The 7,748-nt window shown below is 36.6% G+C and overlaps 1 pseudogene; it reads left to right on the forward strand.

Moving 5' to 3' along the window:
• Positions 1-3,893: 3,893 nt before the first annotated feature.
• LOC145261345 (U2 spliceosomal RNA) lies at positions 3,894-4,035 on the forward strand (annotated as a pseudogene).
• Positions 4,036-7,748: the final 3,713 nt, after the last annotated feature.

A 7,748-nucleotide genomic window follows, 5' to 3' on the forward strand; every position in this document is an offset into this window, starting at 1 on the left:
AAAAAAGGAAATAAAAACAATAAATGGACAACAAAAATATTGCCAATTTTGTAAAGCAAGGATATATATATATATATATATATATATATATATATATATATATATATATATATATATATATATATATATATATATATAAATGAATTAAAATAAAGACGAAAGCTTGGACATACAAAGAGACACATATAACGCGATTATGAGAAGTAAAGGAAAGCAACAAAAAACTTCATTAAGAAACTAAAATGAATAGTCTGGACGCATTGAGAATGGTAATGATAAAAGCTGCGTAATGATTGGACGAGACGATGGCATTATTTCTCCGCCAAATTGTTAACGTTGAAGTCGATCATTGCCGCCATTTTGCCATGATAAAACCGGAAGTTAGTCAACATGGCCGATAAAGTTCTAACAAACTAGTAAGACATCAAACGACGAGAAGAGAAGGAATAGAAGGATGACTTTGAACAAATAAATGGTAAAATAAATAAATACAGAAATAAACTTATTTTAAAGAATATGGAAATATAAAATCTTCAATTCAGCCTCAATTTGTGTTGTAATGGCGGAGTGGGAGATATTTAAGTAAGTCGATCTGAGCGGGGCGTTAGATATGATTTTTCAGTCTTGATCATTTTTAAATGTATGCAAAAGCTGAATAGACTGATTCAAAAATAACAAAATTTGAAGTAAAATAAGAAAGCCATGAGAATACGACATTTTTTATTACTTGGGAGCCACCATTATCAAGACCGGAAGGCCACGCAAGGATAAGGGTTAATGAATGTAAGGTGGTAGTGTAGTAATCTTTAGTGGTGTAAATTGGGTAGAATTTGATTATTTATAGGGACGAATAAATAAAACTTGTTTACATTTGATTTGAAGGCTTTTATGTTGTATTCAACTGGGAAGAACGGTGCTTCACAGGTGTACAGTTCTGAGAAAGAAGCTTTGTTCTTGGAATCTGCGTTTAGATTTAAGCACGGTTAAAGAGTGGGAAAATCGCACATAATGGTTGTAGCTAGTCGAGTGGTTTTGTGGACGTTTGGGAAGCGGGGGGCCATAGATTTGAGTTCAGCCGAGCATTTGCCATGAAAATAACAATACAGGAGAGACAGACTCATAATGTCTCTTCTGTGGCAAACAGGTTGCAGTGAAGAGAAAAAGGGCATCAAATGCTAGACAGAGCGCGGCGAGCAGTTCCTGCCTAGATGTAGCAAGAGTACTTCATTGTAGAGCGTACCTGGCTCTTATACAAATAGAGGATTGATCGGCAGCGAGATACCTTCTGGAACGACAGAGTGATCCAACCATTTTCTGGGTATTTTGGCAACAGATTTGATGCATGCGTGCCATTTCAGTTCAGAAGTGAGGCTTAGTTTCAGAAGCTAGTCAAGACACGGAGCTTCCTCAAGAGTAGAGTCATTTTACTTATCATCTTTTTGATACTTAGTTTGTGTAACGTAGTTGTCATAGGTCAAGGTGCGGGACCCACACGTTATAAGAAGATAGTCGCAGGAAAACAAAAACAATGAAAGAATTCCACTGAATCTTTTTGTTTTTTTGTCAGTGAAACAACAGACATTTATTTACATGTACTTTCGAGAATATGGCCTCATCTCTTGTTCAAAAATCCTCTCGCATTCCACTGTGTTTAACAAGATTATTCAGTGTCGAACACGTGGTATTCTGTCTCTGTTCGGCTATGTTTAGCACGTGTCTTTTCCTGTCGTTCTCGGGCCACCTGTGTAACACATCTATCTTTCACTTTTATAATCTTTTTTCTTTCCTTTTTTCCTCGCACACCGCTCAGCCATTTGCCTACAACTGCGCCCTGTTACATATGTTATTTCTTCACACCACGTGCCCGCGTCAGGTTTATAAGTTTTATCCATATTATTTATAGTACATTTGATAATTATTTTGTTTGGCAAGGTGCACGCTTTTGTCGAAACGTTTTCTCGGTACATACTAGTCACGCTTGAATTATATGATATTAATCGCGAAATGCGCAGATAGAATGGCTGCATCTTATCGGTTATACGTAGTTCCATCTTTCAGGTTTACCTTTAGAGACGTAGGGAGATCGTATTTCTTTTCGATATGAATTTATTTGTTTCCTCTTGGGGTCATCTCGGGCAAGAAAACAAGAGATTAAATGTTTATGAGGTGAAATCAATTCTCGGAAATCTATCAGGAAATATAAAGACATATTTCCCCCGAGGCGTTAATACCTATATTGATCGGTTTAAATATGTTATATTATTCATAACCTTTCCCAAAAGTGTCCTGATTACTACTTATTGAAAGTAAAGTGACAGCAAGTTCCTTACGTATTTTTTAATCTAATTCTGTTTTACTGACAACTCTGGTAACTAAAAATAATTCACCCACTCATATTTACAAACACACACGCACACAGGTGCTTTCAGTAAGTTTCCAGACTTTTTCGTATAAGCATTTTTATTGATAATACACACATGAAACTCTAGTCCCCTTGGAAGTAATCTCCTCTGGAAGGCCCCTTGTGTGAATGTGTCGATAAAGTTCGTCACAGCCTTTTACACTTCCTAAATAGTCATATAACGAAAAACTCTAAATTTTCCTTGAGCTTAGGGAATAGCCAAAAGTCATAGTGGAATTTTCATTATTAATAAAATACTTAACAAATACCAGATCCCAAATATTGAAGAAATACGTGCCCAGTTTTTTAATAATTTTCTTAGTAAACATACAATCGTTTATAAAATCATTAAAACTTCATTGCATATGCAGAATCGAGTTAATTAGTGATTATCAATATATGTCCGAAACATATATTCAAATTTCCAGTAAAATTAATTCTTATGAAATGAAATCGTTCACTTTTCTACAGTTTTTTTTTTTTTAAATAAATCTGATAGGCGTAGCGTTTGTGCATTGTTTTCCCAAGAGCGATGGACGACTTTTATTCCCTTATTGTATAGATTTGTTTTTCTTCCGATCTTTTATTTTATCTGTGTTTCTGTAATTTCATTATAGTTTTTAGTCGCGTGCAAGCGACTCTATAAGTCACTCCGTCGGTCCGTCGGTGAGTAGGTCAGTCTGTCGGTCGGTCGGTCGGTCGGTCTGTCCGTAACACTTTTGTGCTTGGTATTTTTAGTTAAGATCAAAGGTCTGTTGTTAACAGATGCTGTTCTTAGCTTTTTAAGTTTTTCTGACCCTTTTGGCCAAGATCAAACTGTAGTATCTGTTCCGGTAGATACTGCAAGCAAAGACCATATGTGGGGGAAACCCCACATATAAGACCTTGGTCAATGTAGGGGAAACCCTTCATACCAATTGTGACTATCCAGCTCCCCTACTCCCCAGGGAGTTGGTCCCCATTTCCTCTTCAGTCCTCACATTAAACATCGGCCTTGTGCCTAATTTGCTCGGTGGGGGAGCAAATAAATACCAACCACATATATAAGACCTTGGTCAATGTAGGGGCAACCCTCTATACCAATTGTCACTATCCAGCTCCCCTACTCCCCGGGGAGTTGGTCTTCATTTCCCTATTCACTCCTAACATTAAACATTGGCATTCTGCCTAATTTGCTCGGGTGGGGGAGAAAATAAATACAAACCTTCATACCAATTGTCACTATCCAGCTCCCGTACTCCCCGGGAGTTGGTCCCCATTTCCCCTTCACTCCTCACATTAAAAATCGGCCTTGTGCCTAATTTGCTCGGTGAGGGAGCAAATAAATACCAACCCCACATATAAGGCCTTGGTCAATGTAGGGGCAACCCTTCATACCAATTGTCACTATCCAGCTCCCGTACTCCCCGGGAGTTGGTCCCCATTCTCCCTTCACTCCTCACATTAAAAATCGGCCTTGTGCCTAATTTGCTCGGTGGGGGAACAAATAAATACCCTTTTCTTGGCCTTTTGGCCAAGATCAAAGTGTAGTATCTGTTCTTACTACATGGTGTACTTATGTTTGTAACTTTGTGAAATAAAGTGGGGGATCACTTTTCTGTATTAATTTAATGTAAAATGATCATCCACTCTACAACCAGTCAATCTCAAAGCCATTAAAGTCATTCTCCAGATCATTCAAGTTGTTTTTGAAAGATTCCAGTTATTTTTTAAGCATTCAAGTCATTCTTAAGGTCATTCAATTCATCCTTAAGTTCATTAAAGTCATTCTAAGTCATTTTCTTTTTATTTATTTAAGTCATTTCAGCCCATTTTTCGGCTATTTTAGTTTATCTTAAAGAATTTCATGTGAATCCTACATTCACGTATTCATTCATTACATGAGAGCACGCGAGCGAATAATGGCTATCGGCCTTGTATTTTTTATTTATTTTTTTTTTTTCACTTTTTGCTTTAAGCAAATCTGTAGGCAATCCTTTGTGACATGCTCCCCGCCGCAACAACCGGGCCAAAACATGTTCCATAGCGAGGTGTGGGTACGTAACGGGCGTGTTGTGTACGCGTGTATATATTCTGTATGTATATAATGGTTGTACCAAATTTTGCAGACGTTATGTTGTCGACGGCAGGCCAACTCTTATAGACGTCTAATTTGCGTTGGGATGTTAACACGAAACGATGACGTGGACGTATTGACAATGTGTTTACAAAGGGGGAGAGACAATTACTTATACAAACGAATGCTTGTACACGACGACGAGAGGGAAACGAGTTCTTTGATGAATGACGAAGAGAGTGTATGTCATAGTGGTCTATATTATAGACTGTCTGTACATTTAAGATGTCGGTTGATGATGGTATGTTCAACAGTTGTGGACAATACATTTAAAACAGTTCATTTTAAACGACAAATAAACACATAACTGGTTATTCAAAGACGACATGACACAATAGTTATATTTATGTATAACAACATTTATTCTCTGGTTCCAGTCGGACATCTTGAGAGATTACAACGTTTTGTTCCAATTTTGGCTGTCTAGGAATACGTCGATTCCTAACGTCGTAAGAGTGACTAACTCTTCTCCCGACTTCTAAGTCCCGTCTGGACTATCTGATGCCTCCTCATTAACTCCCCTCTTTCAACTAAATTGCCTGTATATACCAATGGATCTTTTTTGCTTACGAAATTCGATTACACTAAGACCTAACATGTTACTTCTCAGTCACGTTTTCTCTTGTCATTTGGTTTATCTATTTGGCATTCTTTTTCATTTGCTTATTGTTCCTAAAATCTCTACTACATTCCAAAGCATTTTTTGTTCTTGTAACACAATCTCATTTTCATAATAATGTTCTTTCATAATAATAACTTCTTTAAATAAACATTTTACTTTTTTTTTTCTTTTTTTTTACATAGGCACAACCGCTTATCAATGCCCAGGGACCACTCGAGGATAATGGTTAAGAGTGTACAGTGGTCAATTGGACAGTATAGTAATCGTTAGTAATGGAAATTCGGTAAATTTGTTAACTTAAGTTGAACGGCTCATCAAGAACTTGTTTACGTTAGACTTGTAGACAACCATATTGTAGTCAGTTGGAAAGCAGGAGACAATTCCACAGGCGTGCAGTTCTAAGAAAGAAACTTTGTTCATGGAATCTACGTTTAGATTTAGGCACAGATAAGAGTGGGGGGATTATTGATAATGTTTTCAGCTAGACGAGTGTTTCTTGTGTAAGTTTGACGAGCGGGGACTAAAGATTGAAGCTCAGTCGAGCACTTGCCATGAAAATAACGATAAAGCAGAGACAAACTCGCAACATCTCTTCTGTGAGATAGAGGTTGCAGGGAAGAGAAACGGAATCTCCTATGAGGCTACGAAGTCTATTTTGAACTCTGTCAAGACAGGACAAGCCCTTTCTAGCAGTTCCTGCCCAGATGATAGTCGATTTTACAATCGACTATTAGTAAGGCTAATCCGGCGTCTTCCGGGAGGCTAATATATTACAAACAGACACAGACCTATCAGCGAACGAACGCACGTATACATGGATCGATCAATGCACACGGATACAGACACAAGTACGCATGTACATAGATAGTGTTCTGTATTCAATATTCATATACTGGATGCATCGTACCAGTACGCCTTATGTGTTTTGTTCAAGCGGACTCACATTAATCGAGTTCAACTGTCGGATATGGCCGAGTCGAGATGCCTGAGTCGTTCTAATCGCCATGATTTGCGACCTAATCAACTCCGGGATAAATATGGCGTGTCCTGTTGCTGATTTAATTGATGAAATGCCGTGATCCGTTTTACTTTCGTCTCAGACAGGTCAAATCGACAGACGTGGATCAGTCTCGAGTTAAATTAGAAACGATTTTCATTGTTGCTTCGGGAAAATCTAATCACGTTTCACGCATACGTACTCATCACGTGACAGACCGTGGTGGCTAAACAATTCCATCCAGGAACGCAGTGCACACATAATTAAAGACATATATAATTAATATATTATCATTATTTCTATTAAATCTATAATTTAATACTAGTAGAAAGTATACGCTGTTTTCTACATCAATCTGTATTATTTACTGTTAATAATAATAATAATAATAATAATAATAATAATAATAATAATAATAATAATAATAATAATAATAGGGTAGCGTGTGTTATTTATTTTGTGTGTCACGCTTACATCCGAGTGATTGTCGATTAATTGTTATGAACTTCCATCTTTTGTAATAAATAATTTTACCAAGAATTTGTCATAAGTTTTGGTTTTGGTTTCGATTCAAGCTGATGCAGCCAAGTCATATGAATATATTTTTATTTTTGAAATTGCAACTTTATGATATATAAAAATCGGTAGAACACTTTAATAATATATATGAAATCTGCAAGAATTAAAATATCATATTTAAGCGTACTTTATGACTGGGCTACGCCGGGCGTACCTGCTAGCTTAGATGGATACATTTGCAGTTTTAACAAAAGAGCTACAATAATATCAGAGCGTCTCCATTTACGGTAAACATCTACAGAATGCCAACATCAATATATTACATATGAATGAGTCTCCTGTAGAATTTTCACAGATGTCGCAAGAAATAATAGTAATAAAAATAATAGTAATAATAATAATAATATGATGATGATAAAAAAAAAATAAATAATAATAATAATAATAATAATAATAATAATAATAATAATAATAATAAGAGCACTAGGAACAATACTGAGAAACTTTTTAAAATAGAATGGGGGAGATTGGAATTAATGGATAACTGAGAAGATACAACGGATAACAATAATGAAAACGGCTGAAATATTAAGGAAAACCCTTAAATGCGGAGACCAATACACACGAGCTACAGGCACAAGCCGGACATGCAGAAACTGCTACAGATCTAAAACACAAAGAAACATCATTTGGAATTATGAAAACTGAAACCGTGTAAAAGTAAGGGAACATGCCCCCTTTTGTGGATGGGCGTCACAATTAATTGGATCCACACAAAATAAGATTCAAAGAAGATGGAAAACACTAGGAGAGAAATCACCAGATGAGTGCAAAGAGGACTGAGATATTGGGGAGGCGTATTGCCACCCAGATTCCAGTGAAGACCAATGAAATCAATGTTAAGTGGCTGTTCCGATAACACAAATTCTTTTGCCAAGGTTATAGAAAGAGGTAGAAAGTATTAGAAACCTGGAGAGACTTGTTGTCACTCAAATTTCATAGACATCACAGGTTGTTGGCAAAGAGAAATCTTTGATGATGACCTGTGTGAAAACTCCTAGTGAGTAAAATAATAACAATCCCGTGTCAGTGT

This window comes from Euprymna scolopes, chromosome 37 (genome assembly GCF_053919585.1).
Source record: "Euprymna scolopes isolate OS-2025 chromosome 37, ASM5391958v1, whole genome shotgun sequence".
NCBI classification, from domain to species: Eukaryota; Metazoa; Mollusca; class Cephalopoda; order Sepiida; family Sepiolidae; genus Euprymna; species Euprymna scolopes.